Below are 23761 nucleotides of genomic sequence, written 5' to 3' on the forward strand. Positions count from 1 at the left end.
CAAAATACATTCTGCTGCTTCTCCTGAGTACGGGGATACCACATGTGTGGGACTTTTTGGGAGCCTAGCCACGTACGTGACCCCGAAAACCAAGCACCGCCTTCAAGATTTCTAAGGGCATACATTTTTGATTTCACTCCTCACTACCTATCACAGTTTTGAAGGCCATAAAATGCCAAGATGGCACACAACCCCCCCAAATGACCCAATTTTGGAAAGAAGACACCCCAAGCTATTTGCTGAGAGGCATGTTAAGTCCATGGAATATTTAATTTTTTTGCCCCAAGTGATTGAATAATGACCAAAAAAAATAAAATTTACAAAACGTTGTCACTAAATGATAAATTGCTCAAACATGCCATGGGCATATGTGGAATTGCACCCCAAAATACATTCTGCTGCTTCTCCTGAGTACGGGGATACCACATGTGTGGGAATTTTTGGGAGCCTAGCTGCGTACGGGACCCCCGAAAACCAATCACCGCCTTCAAGATTTGTGTGAATGAAATCAAAGATTTATGTCCTTAGAAATCTTGAAGGTACTATCTATTAGACCCTAGATCTTTCCTCTGCCCTCAAAGCATCTGACCACACCAAGATCCCAATTTCCCAATGGCGCTGTTTATATCCCACTGAATGTAAAAGCAGTCTAGAGGCTAATTAGCCGCTAGGACTGCTTTTACAAGAAAGCCGACCGGTGGCTGAAAAGAATTATACCAAGATGATGCCTAAACCCGCAGGCATCATTCTGGTATAACCATTCAGCACCAGTCCAGCACCATACCAGTACGTTGATGGTTCTTGTTGGACATGTATTGTAATCTTTTTTTATTTTATTTTATTTTTTTATGCAGCCTGTTGGCTGAACGAAAAAAAGATTGATCGGTGGGTATGCCTACCATTAGAATACCTCCCTTCATCCACCCACTTCTAATGATGGGCATACATGCACAATTTATATATGCCAAAGCATGGGGGCATCCTCCCGCAAAAAAGTTATGCCGCGTACACACGTTCAGACTTTTCTATGCCGTGTACACATGGTCAGACCTTTCCACGGGAAAGCCTCCGTAGGAATGTCAACCGTATGTACGCGGCATTAGGAGCAAAATCGCTCCTCCGCCCCTAATGCCCCCATGATTCGGCATATATGCTCTTTTTTTAACTGTGGTGGTGAAATCACCTCCTACAGCGTTGGAGTCGCGGCTTTATATATATCGTGGGAGCAAACGCTGTTGCTGTCACGCTAAATTAATCCGCGCTGCAACTGAATGGCGTGCCTGCTAAGCAAATGATGGTTAACATTAAAACAAAGTAACATTACAGTATAACGGTAAGATCATACCATACCTGCAAAGCAAATACCAAAAAAAAAACATAGTAAAAAATAAAACGTTTTTTAACGCAACATGTGCCTAAAATATATATATATGCCGAAGCATGGGGGCATCCTCCCGCAAAAAAGTTATGCCGCGTACACTCGGTCAGACTTTTCCACGGGCAAGCCTCCGTAGGAATGTCGACCGTATATACGCGGCATTGGGAGCAAAATCGCTCCTCCGCCCCTAATGCCCCCATGCTTCGGCATATATGCTCTTTTAACTGTGGTGGTGAAATCACCTCCTACAGCGTTGGAGTCGCGGCTTTATATATCGTGGGAGCAAACGCTGTTGCTGTCACGCTAAATAAATCCGCGCTGCAACTGAATGGCGTACCTGCTAAGCAAATGATGGTTAACATTAAAACAAAGTAACATTACAGTATAACAGTAAGATCATACCATACCTGCAAAGCAAATACCCCCAAAAAAACGTAGTACATTTTTTTTTTTTTTAACGCAACCTGTGCCTAAAATATATATATGCAGAAGCATGGGGGCATCCTCCCGCAAAAAAAGTTATGCCGCGTATACACGGTCAGACTTTTCCACGGGCAAGCCTCCGTAGGAATGTCGACCGTATATACGCGGCATTAGGAGCAAAATCGCTCCTCCGCCCCTAATGCCCCCATGCTTCGGCATATATGCTCTTTTAACTGTGGTGGTGAAATCACCTTCTACAGCGTTGGCGTCGCGGCTTTATATATCGTGGGAGCAAACGCTGTTGCTGTCACGCTAAATAAATCCGCGCTGCAACTGAATGGCGTACCTGCTAAGCAAATGATGGTTAACATTAAAACAAAGTAACATTACAGTATAACAGTAAGATCATACCATGCAAAGCAAATACCCCAAAAAAAACATAGTAAAAAAAATTTTTTTTAACGCAACCTGTGCCTAAAATATATATATATGCAGAAGCATGGGGGCATCCTCCCGCAAAAAAGTTATGCCGCGTACACACGGTCAGACTTTTCCACGGGCAAGCCTCCGTTGGAATGTCGACTGTATATACGCGGCATTAGGAGCAAAATCTCTCCTCCGCCCCTAATGCCCCCATGCTTCGGCATATATGCTCTTTTAACTGTGGTGGTGAAATCACCTCCTACAGCGTTGGAGTCGCGGCTTTATATATCGTGGGAGCAAACGCTGTTGCTGTCACGCTAAATTAATCCGCGCTGCAACTGAATGGCGTACCTGCTAAGCAAATGATGGTTAACATCAAAACAAAGTAACATTACAGTATTACAGTATAACAGTAAGATCATACCATACCTGCAAAGCAAATAGGCAGTAAAGGTAAGACACAGATCAGCTCTGCAGCTGATCTGTGACAGCGACATCTGTGTGGGTGCCGATGCACGGCCCCGAACGCACCCAGGGTGCGTCCGCGCAACTGCACCCGCATAGATGACCTTTTTGGGGTTAACGCAGCCTCCTGTACAGGGTACAGATTCATACACCCCATGTGACTGAGGCCTTAGACTTCTTCATAAAGGACCTCACTGGCGGGTAGAGTTCTTATTTCTCCAGCAGAGAAAGCCTAAAGAAAGCTGGAAAGACTCCCGCCTCTGAAGACAAAAAGTTCCAACCTCCACACATAGCCGGTCCAACACACACCTCAAAAACATAACGGCCTCCAACATCTCATCATAGCCAGTGCAACACACGTCTCAAAAACATACCGGCCTCCAACATCTCATCATAGCCACTGCAACACACGTCTCAAAAACATACCGGCCTGCAACCTCCCATCATAGCCGGTGCAACACACATCTCAAAAACATACTGGCCTCCAACCTCCCATCATAGCCGGTGCAACACACAGCTCAAAAACATACTAGCCTCCAACCTCCGATCATAGCCAGTGGAACGCACGTCTCAAAAACCTACCAGCCTCCCATCATAGCTGGTCCAACATGCGCCTCAAAAACATACCGGCTTTCAATCTCCCCTCATAGCCGGTCCAACACACTAAACATAACGGCACTTTTCCGCTGATGGGCCTCGGGTAATGTTTGGCTGCTGTTGTGCACGTACTCGGCACAGATCAGGTCTTAGGCCTGCGCACCTCCATTGCCCAGGGCCGCAAATGATGATTCTGGTGTCATGATGTCACAGAATGGAGCCGCCATCTTTAAAAATCTGTGGACAACATCGGTACACATGGCTATCAACCGCTTGCAGGTCGATAAGATAGCGATAATATAAACCCATGTGTACAATAAGGGGGCATCACTGTATGGGTATAGGGCACACCGCAGGGTTTATCAGATGTGGGCGGGGGGGGGCAATTGCAGGAATGATGCCTATGTGTCTCTTCCTGCAGCAGCTAAAAGATGGGTCCCCCCCCCGACTTTCAGCTGCTGCAAGAAGAGACACCCGGTGCATCATTCCTGTAATTTACCCCCGCTGCACTGATCCCCCTCCATGTCCTGCCCACATCTGATTCCACCTGGTTGATAGCAGGGCCACCGATGAGTGGATACCCCTGTATGGGGCAAGGGCATACAGCAGGGTTTATCAGATGTGGGCCGGACAGGGAAGGGGATTGGTTCAGCGGGGAGGGGGGTGGGGCAATCGCAGGAATGATGTCCTGTGTGTCTTTTCCTGCAGCAGCTGAAAGCCGGGTCCCCCCCCCTGACTTTCAGCTGCTGCAAGAAGAGACACATGGGGCAACACTCCTGTAATTTCCCCCATCCCCTCCGCCCGCTGCACTGATCCTCCGCCCTGTCCTGTCCACATCTGATTCCCCCTGCTGTGTACACACCTGAAAAAATTCCCCCTCCCCATCCAATAGCAGTAGTTCAATGATGTTACAAGCTCTCCCCATGTATACATTTACTCTGCGGGACAAAAAAAACTCCCGCCCACAGCTCGTTGGTCCAGCGATGGCGGCTGACGTCAGGATTTGAGTGAGTGAGTAACTTGTATAGCGCTACAAATGCAAACTAAATAGCCTCAAGGCGCTTTTTTCATCCAGTGTCCTCCTGTGTTTTCAGAAGAGGTGGGTCTCAAGATCTTTTCTGAAGGCCTGTTGATTGATTTTCTTCCATCTGCATGATGGTGAGTAGAGCGTTCCATAGCCATAGTCCTCGGACTGTAAATCTTTGTTCTTCTTTAGATATGTAAAGGGTCTTGGGGATGTGGAGGAGCGGACTGAACCCGGGCTCATGCCGATTCCCTGCTGCATCTCTCTCTCCATCGGTCGCTGACGAAGTCGAATCCTGGGACTTCTTTTGTTGGATTAGGTCCTCTGTGTTTCATGAAGCGCGTACCGTTCACTCTTATCTCCTTTGACCGGTTTATCTCGGGGTTCTGTGGAGAGCAAAAACACATTAGAAACGGGAAATAATGATTTCAGATAATGCCGAATTCTCTGCAGGAACTTAGGGCCAGATCCACAAATAGGATACGCAGGCGTATCTGCTGATACGCCGTCGTATCTCTGTTTCTATCTATGCGGCTGATTCATAGAATCAGTTACGCATAGATATTCCTACGATCCGGCAGGTGTAATAGTTTTACACTGTCGGATCTTAGGATGCAGTACCGCGGCCGCCGCTGGGGGCATTTCTCGTTGAAATTCCGCGTCAGGTATGCAAATTAGCACTTACGGAGATCCACAAAGGTTTTTCCCTTCGTTAAGTCTCCATAAGTGTTAGTTTGCCGTCGCAAAATTAGGGCTGCTTTTACAAAGTTTAAACTTAGTACACCATGTAAAAGTATACCCTTCTTTCCCGCGTCGCTGTCAAATTTTTTTTTGAATTTTTTTTTTTCCCGCCGCATCTCTTTTTTACCCGTCGCGATTCACAAAACTCGGCGTAACGCAAAGCACGTCGGGAAAATAGCGTCAGGAGCATGCGCAGTACATCCGGCGCGGGAGCGTGCCTAATTTAAATGGGATTCGGCCCATTAGATTGGGCCCGCCTTGCGCCGGACGGATTTAAGTTACACCGCTGCAAGTTTCTAGGCTTTGTGGATCGGGCACTTAGGTAGAAATTTAATTTTGCGGCGGTGTAACTTAACCACTTAAGCCCCGAGCCTGTTTTTCAGATTCGGTGTTTACGAGACGAAAACATTTTTTTTTGCTATAAAATTACTTAAAACCCCCAAACAGTATATATTTTTTTTTCTAACACCCTAGAGAATAAAATGGCAGTCATTGCAATACTTTTTGTCACACCGTATTTGCGCAGCGGTCTTACAAGCGCACTTTTTTTGGAAAAAAATCACTTTTTTAAATTAAAAAATAAGACAACAATAAATTTGGCCCAATTTTTTTACATATTGTGAAAGATAATGTTACGCCAAGTAAAATGATACCCAACATGTCACGCTTACAAATTGCGCCCGCTCGTGGCATGGCGTCAAACTTTTACCCTTAAAAATCTTGATAGGCGACGTTTAAAAAATTCTACAGGTTGCATTTTTTGAGTTACAGAGTAGGCCTAGAGCTAGAATTATTGCTCTCGCTCTAACGATCGCGGCGATACCTCACTTGTGTGGTTTGAACACCGTTTTCATATGCGGGCGCTACTCGCGTATGCGTTCGCTTCTGTGTGCAAGCTCGTCGGGACGGTGCGCTTTAAAAAAATTTTTTGGGGGTTTTCGGATTTATTTTTATTTATTTTACAATTTTTAACACTGAAATAAAAAAAAAATTATCACTTTTATTCCTATTACAAGGAATGTAAACATCCCTTGTAATAGAAAAAAGCATGACAGGTCCTCTCATATTTAGGCTTAAATGCAAAAAAATAAAAAAAGATTAAAAAAATTTCATTTTTTCAAATGACAAAAAAATAAAATGTTGCTTTAAGACGCTGGGCGGGACTGACGTTTTGACGTCACTTCCGCCCAGCAGAGCTATGGGGACGGGTGAAGGAGATTTTTCCTTCACTCGTAACCCCGCTCAGCTGCCGAACGGTCCCGATCTCCTCCGCCGCTACCGACGGCTACGGTAAGCGGCGGAGGGCGCGGGAGAGCGGCGGGAGGGGGGGGCCCTCTCCCGCCACCGATAACGGCGATCTCGCGGCGGAGACAGCCGTTATCGTTTACACGCCCGCCCACTGAAGAGATGAATATCTCGGTTGTGGCAGCAGCTGCTGCCGTTACCGAGATATTCATCTTTAAAGTGCCGACGTAGAATGACGGTGGGCGGTCGGTAACTAGTTAAATCGGAATATTTAAGTTGCGCCCGCTGTACGTGGATCTGGCCCTTAGTAGTTAGAAGCATGAAGCTGCTTATACTATATTGATAGCTTTCATGCTTTTTAGACGCATTACTTATAAATGGTCCACCTCGGCTTGTTTTTCTATCATAAAAGTGCAATCTATTGGATGTCAATAGGTCACGGCGCTTGCACAACCCAGAAGGCAATGCAGCTACTTAAACCCGCCACTAGGGGGCAGAATAGAGAATGAAAACCAGCAGACAGCACAATTACAGACGTGGGGCCATATTCTCAAATAATTTACGCCGGCGTATCAGCAGATACGCCGACATAAGTCCGATCCTATGTTTAAGTGTATTCTCAAACTGAGATACACTTAAACATGCCTAAGATACGACGGCCTGCGCCGTTGTATCTTAGGCTGCAATATTTGCGCTGACCGCTAGGTGGCGGTCATCGTAGAATATGCAAATGTCTAGTCACGCCGATTCTCTAACGTACGCTTGCCCGCCGTAGTGTTTTAACGTCGTTTCCGTAAGCGATACGCGGCGTAAAGATGCCCCCTAGGTGGCGTACTCAATGTTAAGTATGGCCGTCGATCCCGCGTCGAAATTTGAAAATTTAACGTCGTTTGCGTAAGTCGTCCGTGAATGGCGCTGGACGCCATTTACGTTACAGTCAAAACAAATGACGTCCGTGAGACGTCATTTAGCGCAATGCACGTCGGGTAATTTACCCGACGGAGCATGCGCATTACGATCGGCGCGGGAGCGCGCCTAATTTAAATGATCCACGCCCCCTACCAGGATCATTTGAATTAGGAGGGCTTGCGCGGGTGGACTTTACGCGACGCCGCCGCAAGTTTACAGGTAAGTGGTTTGGGAATCAGGCACTTGCCACTTAAACTTGCGGCGGCGTAACGTAAAGGACATACGTTCCGCCGCCTCAGATCTTTAAGAATATGCCCTTGTGATCCCATTTCCGAGTCCGATACTTACAGGTTCCATGACGTACGGTGGGGTCACGTTCCCAGCTTCCAATTCTTTCCAGTCGATCCCCGCGAAGAATGGGTGTTGTCGCAAATTTCTTCGCACCCTCCGGCACTGTGGATTTAAAAAAAAAACATAAGTATTCAAAAAGATAAATCATTTACATCACAGAAGCAATAACTAAACAATTTAATTTAGCCAATTTTATAGCACAAATCAAAGTAAACTTTTTTTTATCTCTGGCAAAAGTAGAGCATTTTCTTACCTCCACTAATAGGTCCAAGAGTTCAGGATCTTTGTCTTTGGTATGGGTGACGTCAAAGATCAGGTACATGAGCATTTGGCGAAAGCGATGGTATTCACTGAGATAGTCAACCCACGGTTTCTTATCTTCCTGGAAAAAAATGTAAAAAAGATATATTATTATAGACCAGAACATAATAAAATGAATACAAAATCACAAAACATTTTGTATAACTCCTATAGCAATGAATGTATATATAGTATACATTATAACAGCGGTTGGCTGTGTCATGATTCTACCACACCCCGAGGTCCAACCTCATTCTGGGAGTCTACAGCAAAGTTTTTCACAACCTTTTATGACATTATTCAGCCCTTTGGACGTATCTGGTATGCCCAACGGCTGAAGATGTTAACCGCTTCCGGACCGTCCCCACGCATATAATTTGCGGCAGGGCGGGCCTTCAGCGTGAAATCACGTACCTGTCTGTGATTTTTTTTTTCCTTCTGTGAGACAATCACCGGGTCCGGCGATTATTCCCAAAGCAGACAGAATGGCGGTCTGCCTATGTCAACAAGGCAGATCACTGTTTTGTCAGAGGGGAAGATGGAGATCTTGGGCCAGATTCAGAAAGAATGGCTTAAAGCGGTGGTTCACCCACACTAACAACATTTTAGCATTAAATTAGGCATAGTAGCGCGAGCTACAGTATGCCTGTATTGATTTTTTTAGCCCCGTACTCACTGTGCAATCCTATATAGAAGATTCCGACTCCCCGCAGGGAATGGGCGTTCCTATCAAGAGGGAGGATGATTGACGGCCGGCTATGGCACGTCACGCTCCCCGAAGATAGCCGGAACAGGTCTCAGCTCTTCACGGCGCTATACGGCGCCTGCGCACAGACTATGCTCAGGCGCCGTAAAGCGCCAAGTCCTATTTCGGCTATTTCCGGAGAAGCGTGACGTGCCATAGCCGGCCGTCAATCATCCTCCCTCTTGATAGGAACTTCTATATAGGATTGCACAGTGATTATGGGGCTAAAAAAATCAAAACAGGCATAATGTAGCTCGCGCTACTATGCCTAATTTAATGCTATAAAAAAAAAAAATGTTTTATTAGGGTGAACCACCGCTTTAAGTTTAGGCGGGCGTAGTGCATCTCATATAAGCTACGCCGCCGTAACTTAGAAAGGCGAGTACCGTATTCAGAAAGAACTTGCGCGCTAAGTTACCGCGCCGTAGCGTGAATGGGCCGGCGTAAGCCCGCCTAATTCAAATTGTCAAGGCAGTGGGCGTGTTGTATTCTAATGAAGCGTGACCCCGTGTAAATGCATGGCCAAACGAACAGCGCATGCGCACGCATGCTCAGATTCACGTCGAATTTACTCCCTAAGATACGCCGGGTCCATTCATACGACGTGAACGTAACCTACGCCCATCCCCATTCACGTACGAATTATGCAAACAACGTAAAATACGACGCTGTTCCCACGCCCATACCTTAACATGACTTACCCCTGCTTTATGAGGGGTAAAATTACGCCGGACGTACGACTTACGTAAACTGCGTATCGGGCGCAAGTACGTTCGTGAATCGGCGTATCTAGGTCATTTGCATATTCGACGCGTAAATCTACGGAATCGCCCCTAGCGGCCAGCGTAAATATGCACCTAAGATACGACAGCGTAGGAGACTTACGTCGGTCGTATCTTGGCAACAGTGAGGCGTATCTGATTCTATGAATCAGTCGCATAGATACGACGGCGCACATTCGGACTTACGACGGCGTACGTGGAGATACGCCGTCGTAAGTCCTTTGTGAATCCGGCTCCTAATGTTTCTGCTAAGCAGGAACACAGATCTCTGTCCCCCCCCAGTCAAAGCACCCCCCACAGTTGGCAAGCACTCCAGTCCCGGGGAACACATTCAACCCTTCGATTGCCCCGGGTGTTAATCCCTTCCCTGCCAGTATCATTAGTATAGTGACAGCAGTGCATATTTTTAGCACTGATCACTGTATTGGCGTCACTGGTCCCCAAAAAAGTGTCTCTTAGTGTCAGATTTGTCTGCCGCAAAGTTTGCACTGCAGTCCCGCTAAAAATCGCTCATTTGATCGCCCCTGGTGTTAACCCCATTCCCTGCCAGTATCATTAGTACAGTAACAGTGCATATTTTAACACTGACTATTGTAGTAATGTCACTGGTTCCCAAAAAAGTGTCAGTTGGGGGGAGGTGGTTAAGAACTTCTTGGTGGCCAGAAAAACACGACAGCGCCGCCTATAAGACCCCATTGACACCTGAGCGTTTTTTCCAGCTTGTAAAACGCTCAGCTCTGAAGCTCCGAAAAACCCAACAAGCAAAATCCCATTCATTTCAAAAAAGTACATGAGCTTCTTTTTGGCAGATTACAAGCGTTTTTCAAAAGAAACGCCTTTACTTGAGCAAAAAAACGCTCATAAAACGCTCAAATAGAAGCTCTCCACCCCTAATTTCCTCCCCCCGTAGTTCTTTCTATTGGTTAAACAAAAATGCCTGAGGCTGGGTTCAAACTACTACACTACTTTCATCCTACTTTGCTCTGCTACATCGATCCTACATTTATCCTACATTGGTCCTACTTTCATGAACAGGATACTACTTTGGTCCGACTTCAATGATATTCAATGGGCTGAAGTAGGATCAATGTAGGACCAACTTGTGTAGGACCAGTTAAGACAGCTCTCATAGGGAAACATTGATTTTCACACGTCATGCTACATGAGGCTCCCAATGTAGGACCGTTTGTCGGACAAGTGTGAACCCAGCCTGAAGCTGTAAAATGTTTGGCTAAAACGCTTTAAAAAGCTTGTATAAAGCTGCAAAAAAGCTTAAAAAAAGCCAGAAAAACACCAGTAAATCAATACGCTCAGGTTTGACTGGAGCCTAAATGAACTGTGTGTGACTTACCCCGTATTCAGTAATAATAGTAGTATCCGGGTTATAAGGTTCTTCTTTTATCCTCGACAAACCGAAGTCGATAATCTTGACATGCCCGGTACTATCAATGAGGATGTTGTTCGCGTGCAGGTCACTGTAAAGGAGAAAAAGAGAAAAGGTAAGTAGGCTGTTATCATCTAGAACAGGGGTCTCCAAACTTCAACGGAGGTCTCCAAACTTTCTTTCCTGTGGACAGTAGGAGGAGGAATGGTGCCCCATCATTGATGTCAGTGGAGGGAATAGGGCCCCATCATTGATGTCAGTGGAGGGAATAGGGTCCCATCATTGATGTCAGTGGAGGGAATAGGGCCCCATCATTGGTGTCAGTAGGAGGAATAGTGCCCCATCATTGGTGTCAGTGGAGGGAACAGGGCCCCATCATTGACGTCAGTGGAGGGAACAGGGCCCCATCATTGACGTCAGTGGAGGGAATAGGGCCCCATCATTGGTGTCAGTGGAGGGAATAGGGCCCCATCATTGGTGTCAGTAGGAGGAATAGTGCCTCGCATCAGTGGAGGGAAAAGCTTCCTAAGGCTGGATTCACACCTATGCATTTTTAGTGCTTTTTGCACTACAGAACGTGTTCCATAGGAAACCATGTTAAATGGACTGTAGTGCAAATCTGCAAAAAGCCCTAAAACTGCCATAGGTGTGAACCCAACCTTAGGAAGCTTTTCCCTCCACTGATGCAAGGCACTATTCCTCCCACTGACACCAATGATGGGGCCCTTTTCCCTCCACTGACATCAATGATGGGGCCCTGTTCCCTCCACTGACATCAAACGATCGCATCTGGCCTGCAAGCCACAGTTTGGAGACCAATAAACTATGACGGCTCATATTATGATGATACTTACCAATGCACGATGCCTCTGCAATGAAGAGCTTGTATGGCACACAGTATCTCCGCAGCGATAAATCTGATGGAAAAAGAAGAAAACACGTATTAGTGATAAACTTGTCCTATAGTAACCTAGGTCCCCGATTAATAATGCCTGATCCCAATGCTACAGGAAGACATCTTGAATATTGCTAAATGATTTTACCAAAACATTGCCAAAGGGGTATTCGTATTTTGGCTATAAACCCGGATTTATTCTCATTATGGAATTATTACTGTAAGGCCGGGTACACACGGACAAACATGTATGGTGAAAGCGGTCCGTCGGACCGTTTTCACCATACATGTCTGCCAGAGGGCTTCTGTACGATGGTTGTACACACCATCGTACAGAAGTCCGCGCGTAAACAATACGCGGGGCGTGTCCGCGGTGTCGCCGCGTCGATGACGCGGTGTCGCCGCGACAATGACGCGGCGACGTGGGCGGCCCGCCTTTAAAATGCTTCCACGCATGCGTCGAAGTCATTCGACGCATGCGAGGGACGGCGGGCGCCTGGACATGTACGGTAGGTCTGTACTGACGACCGTACATGTCCGAGCGGGCTGAATTCCAGCGGACTGTTTTAAAACAAGTCCAGGAATATTTGTCTGCTGGGAAAAGGCCCGGCGGGCAAATGTTTGCTGGAATTCGGCCCGCTCGCGCCCACACACGACCAAACATGTCTGCTGAAACTGGCCTGCGGGCCAGTTTCAGCAGACATGTTTGCTCGTGAGTATGGGGCCTTAGGGTTTCTAAGTACAAATGAAATGACTGTAGTCCAGCTAAGAGCACAACCATGAATGTCTTCATTATGCCAATCTCTTATTCGGTAGATTCTCCCAAATCCCATCCCATAAATAATGTCAGTCTAAAGCTACCCATGGATATTGGAGTATATTTTTGGAAAGATCGAGCTACGATCTCAGGTCTATGAGTCCCTTCCATGGCTTTTGGCAGACTCCATTGGTCGGGCTACAAATTCTGGCCCAATAGTTACATCCCCATGTAATCGATATAGGCAATGTTTGGCACCTCACCTATCCTCCTTCCCTATCCCCTATGGATTTTCTAAGCAAGGCACCTGACTAGTGTACCTGGGGTTGGTTAGGTAAAGCAGGTCCATCCCATCACCCCAATAGCTTAACTAGTTACCGACCTCCCACCGTCGTTATACGTCATCACTTTAAAGATGGATATCTCGGTAACGGCAGCAGCTGCTGCCACAACCGAGATATTCATCTCTTCAGTGAGCGGTCCTGTCAGTGATAACGGCGGTCTCCGCGGCGGATTCGCCGCAAGATCGACGTTATCGGTGGCGGGAGAGGGCCCCCTCCCGCCGTTATCGGTGGCGGGAGAGGGCCCCCTCCCGCCGCTCTCCCGCGCCCTCCGCCGCTTACCGGAGCCGTCGGTAGCGGCAGAGGCGATCGGGACTGTTCGGCAAGTGACTGGGGTTGTGAGTGAAAGAAAAATGTCCTTCACCCGTCCCCATAGCTCTGCTGGGCGGAAGTGACGTCAAAACGTCAGTCCCGCCCAGCGTCTTAAAGGCACATTTTTTTATTTGGTCATTTAAAAAAATGACAGTTTCAATTTTTTTTTTTTTTTGCATTTAAGCCTAAATATGAGATCTGAGGTCTTTTCGACCCCAGATCTCATATTTAAGAGGACCTGTCATGCTTTTTTCTATTACAAGGGATGTTTACATTCCTTATAATAGGAATAAAAGTGATAATTTTTTATTTTTTTTATTTCAGTGTTAAAAATTGTAAAATAAATAAAAATAAATAAGAAAACCCCCTACCGTACATGTCCGAGCGCCCGCCGTCCCTCGCATGCGTCGAATGACTTCGACGCATGCGTGGAAGCCTTTAAATGGCAGGCCCGCCCACGTCGCCGCGTCATCGCCGCGTCATCATCGCGGTGACGACGCGGACACGCCCCGCGTAATGTTTACGCGCGGACTTCTGTACGATGGTTAGTACAACCATCGTACAGAAGCCCTCTGGCAGGCATGTACGGTGAAAACGGTCCGACGGACCAGTTTCACCGTACATGTTTGCTCGTTAGTACCCGGCCTTAGAGCGAGAGCAATAATTCTGGCCCTAGGCCTACTCTGTCACTCAAAAAATGCAACCTGTAGAATTTTTTAAACGTCGCCTATCGAGATTTTTAAGGGTAAAAGTTTGACGCCATGCCACGAGCGGGCGCAATTTTTAAGCGTGACATGTTGGGTATCATTTTACTCGGCGTAACATTATCTTTCACAATATGTAAAATTGGGCCAAATTTATTGTTGTCTTATTTTTTTATTTAAAAAAGTGATTTTTTTTCCAAAAAAAGTGCGCTTGTAAGACCGCTGCGCAAATACGGTGTGACAAAAAGTATTGCAATGACTGCCATTTTATTCTCTAGGGTGTTAGAAAAAAAATATATATAATGTTTGGGGGTTTTAAGTAATTTTATAGCAAAAAAAAATGTTTTAGTCTCGTAAAAACACCGAATCTGAAAAACAGGCTCGGGGCTTAAGTGGTTAAAAGTGATATAACTACAATTGTACATTCTACCTCCCTCCCCACTACTAATGAGTAGAATGAGCTTCGAGTTCGAGTCAAACTCATGTTCGACTCGGACATCGCCCGTTCGCCGAACAGTGAACAATTTGGGGTGTTCGTGGCAAATTCGAAAAGCCGCGAAACACCCTGTGAAAGTCTATGGGAGAAATTTTAAAGTGCTAATTTTAAAGTCTAATATGCAAGTTATTGTCATAAAAAGTGTTTGGGGACCCGGGTCCTGCCCCAGGGGACATGTATCAGTGCAAAAAAAAGTTTCAAAAACTGATGTTTTTTGGGAGCAGTGATTTTAATAATGCTTAGAGTGAAACAATAAAAGTGAAATATTCCTTTAAATTTCGTACCTAGGGTGGTGTGTATAGTATACCTGTAAAGCAGCGCATGTTTCCCATGTTTAGAATTGTCCCAGCACAAAATTTCATTTTTAAAGGAAAAAAAGTCATTTAAAACCACTCGCGGCTATAAGGAATCCCCAGGTCCCGGCAATACAGAGAAAAGTAATTGAAAAAAAAACGGTAGGGGTCCCCACCCCAGTACATTACCAGGCCCATGCCGTTTTTTTTAATGACCTTTATCTGTATTGCCGGACCGACAATTCATTAATAGATGCAGTCGTTTTAAATGACCTTTTTCCTTCAAAAATTACATTTTGCGTAGGGACCTAAAATAAAAATGCGTGGCGGTCCCCCCCAAATTCCATATCGGGCCCTTTAGGTCTGGTATGGATATTAAGGGGAACCCTGCATCAAAATAAAAAACAATGGCGTGGGGTCCCCCCAAAAATCCAAACCAGACCCTTATCCCAGCACGCAACCTGGCAGGCCGCAGGAAAAGAGGGAGGACGAGAGAGCGCCGCCCCTTGAACCGTACCAGGCCACATGCCCTCAACATGGGGAGGATGTCTCTATGTTGATGGGGACAAGGGCCTCATCCGCACAACCCTTGCCCAGTGGTTGTGGGGGTCTGCGGGCGGGGGGCTTATTGTAATCTGGAAACAAAGGGAACACTGCCTACGTCATTGGGCAGTTCACGGGGAAAGCTGGGGGTAAACCCTATGATCTGACGGGTGACCCTTGTACGTCAGACCCCGCCTACGTCATTGGCTATTCCCCGGCAAGCGGGGAAACCCGGGCTTTCCCAGTGACGTTTGGGTGACCCCGCCCCCCTCTGATGCAAAGAGAAACCTGCGCTGCTTCACAGGCATACCATACACACCCCCCAGGTACGAAATTTAAAGGAATATTTCACTTTTATTGTTTCACTTCAAACATTATTAAAATCACTGCTCTTGGAAAAAACTGCTGTTTTTAAAACTTTGTTTTTGCATTGATACATGTCCCCTGGGGCAGGACCCGGGTCCCCAAACACTTTTTATGACAATAACTTGCATGTTAACCTTTACAATTAGCACTTTTGATTTTTCATGTTCGTGTCCCATAGACTTTAACTTTGCACATTTTTCGCCTGTTCGCATGTTCTGGTGCGAACCGAACCCGGGGTTGTTCGGCTCATCCCTACTAATGAGCCCCATTGTAGTACTTACCTTATGCTGTCATGATCCAGATGCGACCTCTTGTATTTAAATTGTGCCAGGGTTACACCCTTCACATACTCCATGACGTAGAAAAGGTACTCCTAGAAGAAGATAAAACAGATACAAATTATAATTCATTCATTATTCACTATGGGAGTCCATATTCAGCCCTTCATTCTTGTCTTCTCACATTTTGGAGACTTTTAGGGAACATTTTAAGATATCTGTAAAGGGTCTCATTTATTCAGGTCATTTTATAGCTAGTAAAGCCTCATACACACGATCCAACTTGTGTCGGATAATCCGACCGTGTGTATGCTCCATCAGACAATTGTTGGCTGAATTAACGACAACAAAAGTTGGCTGTTCATGCTCACCAATTGTTGGGCAATAAATCCGTTACTCCGGTTTATCGAATTGTGTGTACACAAATCCGTCCAACTAAAATCCGAAGTACAAACACGCATGTTCCGAACCAGTGCAAAACATCAGACAACAATAGCAAAAGTTGCCCGAAGGGTGGTGGTAAAGAACTGAAAAACCACATGGTTTGGTGAATGTTGGCTGAAAATGTTGGGCTGTCTGTATGAAGAACTAGTTCATGGTCAACGCCCTTCAGGCAAAAATCCACGGAAAAGTTGGATGGAAGTCGGATCGTTTATAGTCACTGTAACGGAATGACCCGTGACACCCAGAGACTTTGTGAGGATGGGGGATACTCCTGTGTCAGCGTCACTGATAACTCTTGGGTCTGAGTCCACTCTGTGCCCTTTGGGCATGGGGTGGCAAGTGAATCATAATTCATGTATTACATGAGATGGGACATCACTGATAGTTCGTATTGCAGGATTTTGAGATACTGCAAGATGTTGGACCAGCCAGTCAATAGTGACTCATTCTATGATTAGCCCTGACTAGTGACATGCTAATTGAGTCAGGCTCCTGGAAGACATTTCATTGTCCTTGTGTAAAGGTGTTGTAACGGACAGGTGTTAATCCAGGTCTGCTCCCAGACCTCTAATTATATATGCTAAATACTGTTTATGTGTGGAATATACTTGTCGGAGACAGAACGTCTGCCTAGGGAACTCATTGTGTGATGGTGTTTTGTTTGTTATGCTGTTAATGAAGGAATGTTTAGTAATTCTCTCAAAGAATTTGATTGAAGCCCCCCAAGGTGTGATGTGTGGGTGGGGTCAGTTTGATTGTTTCTGTAACCTGTGTACTGTATATAAGCTGAGAAGAAACCATTAAAATTGTCTTCATTTGAAACAAGTACAGAGCTGCGTGTCTCGTCTTGATTCTGGGGAAATGGGAGGCCTGCTGATTTGTCTGTGTGTCAGATGAGCTGTCGTAGTTGATGGAAGGTCGTAAACGGTGGTGACCGTTACAGTGACGTTTACTGGGCTTGTTCTGTAATGATGTCGCTATGCTCCTTTTTCCAAGCAGTAAGAACTGCTTGGATGGCCATCAAAAGCTCTTCAAGGTTACAGAACCAGTCCGGTTGACTAACATTTGCCAACACAAGTTGGCGCTATTAGGGGTAGGAGAATGTGATATTCTTATTGATTTGGACTCTCCACAAATCCCTCCCAAAATAAGTAAAAGATAAAGGGGCAGATCCACGTACCTTCGCGCATTAATCCCCCGGGCGCAGCGTATCTAAGATACACTACGCCGCCGTAACGTAGTGTGTCTTTGGCGGCGTAATGGCGCGGCATTCAAATCTCTGTGATGGGGGCGTGTTTTATGTAAATACGTTGTGACCCGACGTAAACAACGTTTTTTTTTTTAACTGCGCATGTGCCGTCCGTGGGGGTATCCCAGTGCGCATGCTCGAAATGAAACCGGAACAAGCCAATGGTTAAGAGGGTGACGTCATTCTACGCAAATCCCTATTCGCAAAACGACTTACGCAAACGACGTAAAAAATTCAAAATGCGAAGCCGGAACGACGGCCATACTTAACATTGAGTACGCCTCATAATAGCAGGTTTAACTATACGCCGGAAAAAGCCGAACGCAAACGACGTAAAAAAAAATGCGCCTGACGTACGTTCGTGGATCGCCGTAACTAGCTAATTTGCATACTCGACGCGGAATTCGACGGAAACGCCACCTAGTGGCCAGCGGAAAAAATGCATCTACGATCCCACGGCGTACTAAGACGTACGCCTGTCGGATCGACCCGAGATGCCGTCGTATCTTGTTTTGTAGATACAAAACAAAGATACGACGCGCAAAATTTTGAAATTACGCGGCGTATCAATAGATACGCCGGCGTAATTCTTCTGTGGATCTGGCCCATAGTTTCTTACCTTAGTCTGGAACGTAGCGTATAATTCCGGGAAGAACCTGCTCCTTCCCACCATTTCCTGGATTGTGCGCTCTGCCAAAAGTTTTTCACGAGCAGAGAAGTTTTTCTTGACTTTTTTTATTGCCAGCAGCTGATCAGTGGCGGGATGTGATGTCACGAACACCTAAAGGAAAAAAAAAGTAATATAATAATAGTAGTGTTAATCAAAGGTTGTCTCACCCACCCGTAATATAATTTTTTGGGAGGTTAGATGTAAATAAGCCAATCACACAACGGCTCTTTACACTTCACACGGTCTCCTGGAGTTCCCATCTGCACCCTCCCTCCTTTCTGAAATCTTACACTTCCTGTTGCATTTTTTACAATGGAAAAACCACTTCCCACCCATCCCTATGTTGTGTTACATAGCGAAATAGTCGAACTTAACCCTGAAATCGAACGGTAAACCCACTCCCAGCCCCATTCTAAGCCCAACCTGAAAAGATCGCTATGCTTAACTATTCTGAACCAGCTCCGGGCAAGTCTGGTCTTAGGCTGAGCTGTCAGCCGGGAGTTCTATGTACTGTAGAGCAGAGGCAGCCGACAACGGATGCCCCACAGTAAGTCTATGGGTAAGGTCATCTCCTTGTCATTTCCCAGCCGTTGTCGGCTTTCTCTCTACACAGATGCCGACTCTGGACCAGAGCGGACTCAGAATAGGATTCAGTGATGGCGAACCTTGGCACCCCAGATGTTTTGGAACTACATTTCCCAATGCAGCCTTACTGTGCCCCATCAATGCAGCATTACTGTGCCCCCATCAGTGCAGCATTACTGTGCCCCCATCAGTGCAGCATTACTGTGCCCCCATCAGTGCAGCATTACTGTGCCCCCATCAGTGCAGCATTACTGTGCCCCCATCACTTGCAGCCTATCTGTGCCCCCATCACTTGCAGCCTATCTGTGCCCCCATCACTTGCAGCCTTACTGTGCCCCCATCATCACTTCCCGGCGCCGCTTTAAGCCGAGACTGCAGCGCTCTCCTTCTCCTCCTCTTGTATCTCACACACAGCTGTGTGTCATGGAGCTGAGTCTGTGTTTGGCGGCACATTGTGACAAGGTCCCACCCCCCTAGACCGGTTAATGTGATAGGCAGAACACTGATTCAATCTACTATCCCATTAGCCGATCTAGGGGAGCGGGACCTTGGAGCCAAACACAGACCCAAGCGCTGTGTATGTGTGATACGAGAGGAGGAGAAGGAGAGAGCTGCAGCCACGGCTCAAAGCGGCGCCAGGGCCCCCCACAGCTCTGGATCCCCTTCAGTTCACACCCCCTTCAGTGCAGACCTCCCTCAGTGCAACCCCCCCAGTGCAAACTCCCCCAGTGCAAACACCCCCCCCCAGTGCAAACACCCCCAGTGCAGACCCTTCCCCCCCTCAGTGCAAACCCTCCTTAAGTGCAAACCCATCCACAGTGCTACAACCCCCCCCCCCAGTGCAAACCCTCATCAGTGCAGTCCCCCCCCAGTGCAAACCCCCCTCAGTGCAAACCCTCATCAGTGCAGTCCCCCCCCTTTCAGTACCCCAGATCAGCGAGCGGGAATATGCACAGAAGGTCCCCTCCCCCTCTGTACACATAAACAGAGGAGGGGGAGGCGGCGGCTTCACTCGGCTTTGCAGGGCTGTCAGGTGTTCTGTTAGAAGTGCCGTGTGCCGAACACCGCTAATCGGGACCGCTCAGCTGCGGCCGTGAGAGGAGAGTGGGAATGGTACAGCAGTGTCACCCTCCCCCCCCCCCCCCCCCCCATCGCGGTATCTGCCTGCATCTCTTAGTTCAGTTGCCGATGCCACTGCCTAAAGTCATGGAGCGGCGGCACTTTCACTGCTTCAGTCACATGGGGGGGGCGCGCCAACCTGATACACCCCAGTGTGTGGCACCCCGGTGCTGCCCGCCCCCCACTTAGTACGCCTCAATTTAATTTGTCCAGCCCTGCTGCTCGCTGTGTCATTCGGCTGAGTTTCCTGGCTGATCGCTTCAGCCAGGAAAGTGTCAGCCTGGTTCACCCCCGCAAGTCCTCACTCGCCCTGGACTAAATTCCACTGCACTATATTACAAAAAGTATTGGGACACCTGCTTTTACACGCACGTGAACTTTAATGGTATCCCAGTCTTAGTCCGTAAGGGTTCAATATTGGTCAAGGTTTAGGAGTGTGTCTATGGGAATGCTTGACCATTCTTCCAGAAGCACATTTGTGAGGTCAGGCACTGATGTTGGAGGTGAAGGCCTGGCTCGTAATCTTCACTCTAATTCATCAGAAAGGTGTTCTATTAGGTTGAGGTCAGGACTGTCAAGTTTCTTCACTCCAAATTCGCTCATCCATTTCTTTATGGACCTTTCTTTGTGCATTGGTGTGCAGTCATGTAGGAACAGGAAGGGGCCGTCCTCAAACTTTTCCCAAAAGTTGGGAGCATGAAATTGTCCAAAATGTCTTGGTATGCTGATGCTTTAAGAGTTCCCTTCACTGGAACCCCTGAAAAGCAACCCCACACCATATTATACCCTCCACCAAATGGTTTGGACCAGTTGCCAAAGCAAGGTCCATAAAGACATGGACGAGGGAGTTTGGGGTGGAGGAACTTGACTGTCCTGACCTCAACCCGATAGAACACCTTTGGGATGAGTTAGAGCAGAGACTGCGATCCAGGCCTTCTCGTTCAACATCAGTGCCTGACCTAACAAATGCTCTTCTGGAAGAATGGTCAAACATTCTTAGACATAGACACACTCCTAAACCTTGTGGACAGTCTTCCCAGAAGAGTTGAAGCTGTTATAGCTGCAAAGGGCGGGCCAACTCAATATTGAACCCTACGGACTAAGACTGGGATTCCATTAAAGTTCATGTGCGTGTAAAGGCAGGCGTCAAAATAATTTTGGTAATACAGTATAGTATATATGCATTTTCTTTCCACACAGGTTAGTCAGTGTAAGCGTTAGTAGGGGGAAGGGGACATTTTTAGGGTTAGTTAGATTTAAGCTAGAATTCTATTATTGGTACCCCATCGCACCCTACTAATGCGCCTTCTATGGTGAATCTTGGAGCGTTAGGTCAATGGGCCACCTTAACATGATGCAAGTTATGGCACAACCATAGAAGGTATTACAACTAGGGTTGTCCCGATACCACTTTTTTAGGACTGAGTACAAGTACCGATACTTTTTTTTATGTACTCGCCGATACCGAATACCGATACTTTTTTTAAATGTTTCCCCAAATGCAGCCATGTCCCCCCACATATGCAGCCATGTCCCCCCACATATGCAGCCATGTCCCCCACATATGCAGCCATGTCCCCCCCATATGCAGCCATGTCCCCCACATATTCCAGCCATGTCCCCCACATATTCCAGCCATGTCCCCCACATAATGCAACCATGTCCCCACATAATGCAGCCATGTCCCCCACATAATGCAGCCATGTCCCCCACATAATGCAGCCATGTCCCCCACATATTCCAGCCATGTCCCCCACATATTCCAGCCATGTCTCCCACATATTCCAGCCATGTCCCCCACATATTCCAGCCATGTCCCCCACATAATGCAGCCATGTCCCCCACATATTCCAGCCATGTCCCCCACATATTCCAGCCATGTCCCCCACATATTCCAGCCATGTCCCCCACATATTCCAGCCATGTCCCCCACATATTCCAGCCATGTCCCCCACATAATGCAGCCATGTCCTACATACCTTGATGATGCCGCACGTGCCGCCGTTAATCAGCGTGCGGGGAACATTACAGCTTTCGTTTGAATAGCTGTATCCCCGCTGCGTATAGACACTCCCCCTTGCTCGGGATTGGACAGATCATCCGTCCAATCCCACGCAAGGGGGAGTGTCTATACGCAGCGGGGATACAGCTATTCAAACGAAAGCTGTAATGTTCCCCGCACGATGATTAACGGCGGCGGCTTTGCGGTTTGCGGCGACGGGTTTCCCGCGACGGCGGTGGGGGGGAACAAGTATTCTATTTCAGTATCGGGGGTATTTGCAGGAGTACGAGTCCCGGTACTGGTATCGGGACAACCCTAATTACAACTGTGTGAATGCAGCTTTAAAGTGAGTTATCATTCCTCCCTATCTGTTATATGGATATAAATCAGAGAAACTATAAATCTGATCACTTACCTTCCCAAACCTCCCTTCTCCGAGACGTTTGTGATATTTGAAGCTTTTTACAGTTAGAGGAACGGGAACATCGGACTGGATCTCGTTGGTTCCTAAAGGGAAAACAAAAATAATTAGTTTACCTTCACCTAAGTTTGTTTCAATGATTTGTATTGAGTTTTTAAAAGTACAAATAAAGTTAGCTGAACAAGTGGAAGTTGGGAAGTGACTTCATTCTACGAAGTCATTCCTATGGGTGAGCCATATTCTGCAGGACGGTATTCAACACGGGGGCTGCACTCAAGTGGCCGGGGTGATTTATTAGTGGACAAGTTCTTTAAAAATAAACTTATCCTTTAACCACTTAAGCCCCGGACCTTTAGGCAGCTAAATGCCCAGGCCAGGTTTTGCGATTCGGCACTGCGTCGCTTTAACAGACAATTGCGCGATTGTGCGACTTGGCTCCCAAACAAAATTGGCATCCTTTTTTCCCCACAAATAGAGCTTTTTTTTGGTGGTATTTGATCACCTCTGCGGTTTTTATTTTTTGCGCTATAAACAAAAATAGAGCGACAATTTTGAAAAAAATTCTGTATTTTTTACTTTTTGCTATAATAAATATCCCCCAAAAACATATATAAAAATATTTTTTTTTTCCTCAGTTTAGGCCGATACGTATTCTTTTACCTATTTTTGGTATAAAAAAATCGCAATAGGCGTTTATCGATTGGTTTGCGCAAAATATATAGCGTTTACAAAATAGGGGATAGTTTTATTGCATTTTTATTAATTATTATTTTTTTACTACTAATGGCGATGATCAGCGATTTTTTTCGTGACTGCGACATTATGGCGGACACTTCGGACAATTTTGACACATTTTTGGGACCATTATCATTTTCACAGCAAAAATTACTTTTAAATTGCATTGTTTATTGTGAAAATGACAGTTGCAGTTTGGGAGTTAACCACAGGGGGCGCTGTAGGAGTTAGGGTTCACTTAGTGTGTGTTTACAACTGTAGGGGGGTATGGCTGTAGGACTGACGTCATCGATCGAGTCTCCCCTATAAAAGGGATCACACGATCGATGCAGCCGCCACAGTGAAGCACAGGGAAGCCGTGTTTACATACGGCTCTCCCCGTTCTTCAGCTCTGGGGAGCGATCGCGACGGAGCGGCTATAAACGAATAGCTGCGCCATCGTCCCGGATCGCTCCCCGAGGGTATTCCGACCGCCGCATGTAGCGGGTGGGGGATTCCTGTCGGACCCCCCACCCGTTAGAAGGCAAGGACGTACATGTACGCCCATTTGCCTGTACGTGCCATTCTGTGGACGTACATTTACATGCGGCGGTCGGGAAGTGGTTAAGGGCATTTTTTACTAACTGCCCATGCTATAGGAGATTTTTTTTTACTAAGGACCAATATAAATTAGGCTTTTAAAAGTCACCAATAGAAGGGACTCATATTAGGGGTATTAAACAGCCACCAGCAATGCAGGAATACAGTAGATACTTCAGGGTGACCATCGAGACACGTGGTATAC

Source organism: Rana temporaria, chromosome 8 (genome assembly GCF_905171775.1).
Source record: "Rana temporaria chromosome 8, aRanTem1.1, whole genome shotgun sequence".
NCBI classification, from domain to species: domain Eukaryota; kingdom Metazoa; phylum Chordata; class Amphibia; order Anura; family Ranidae; genus Rana; species Rana temporaria.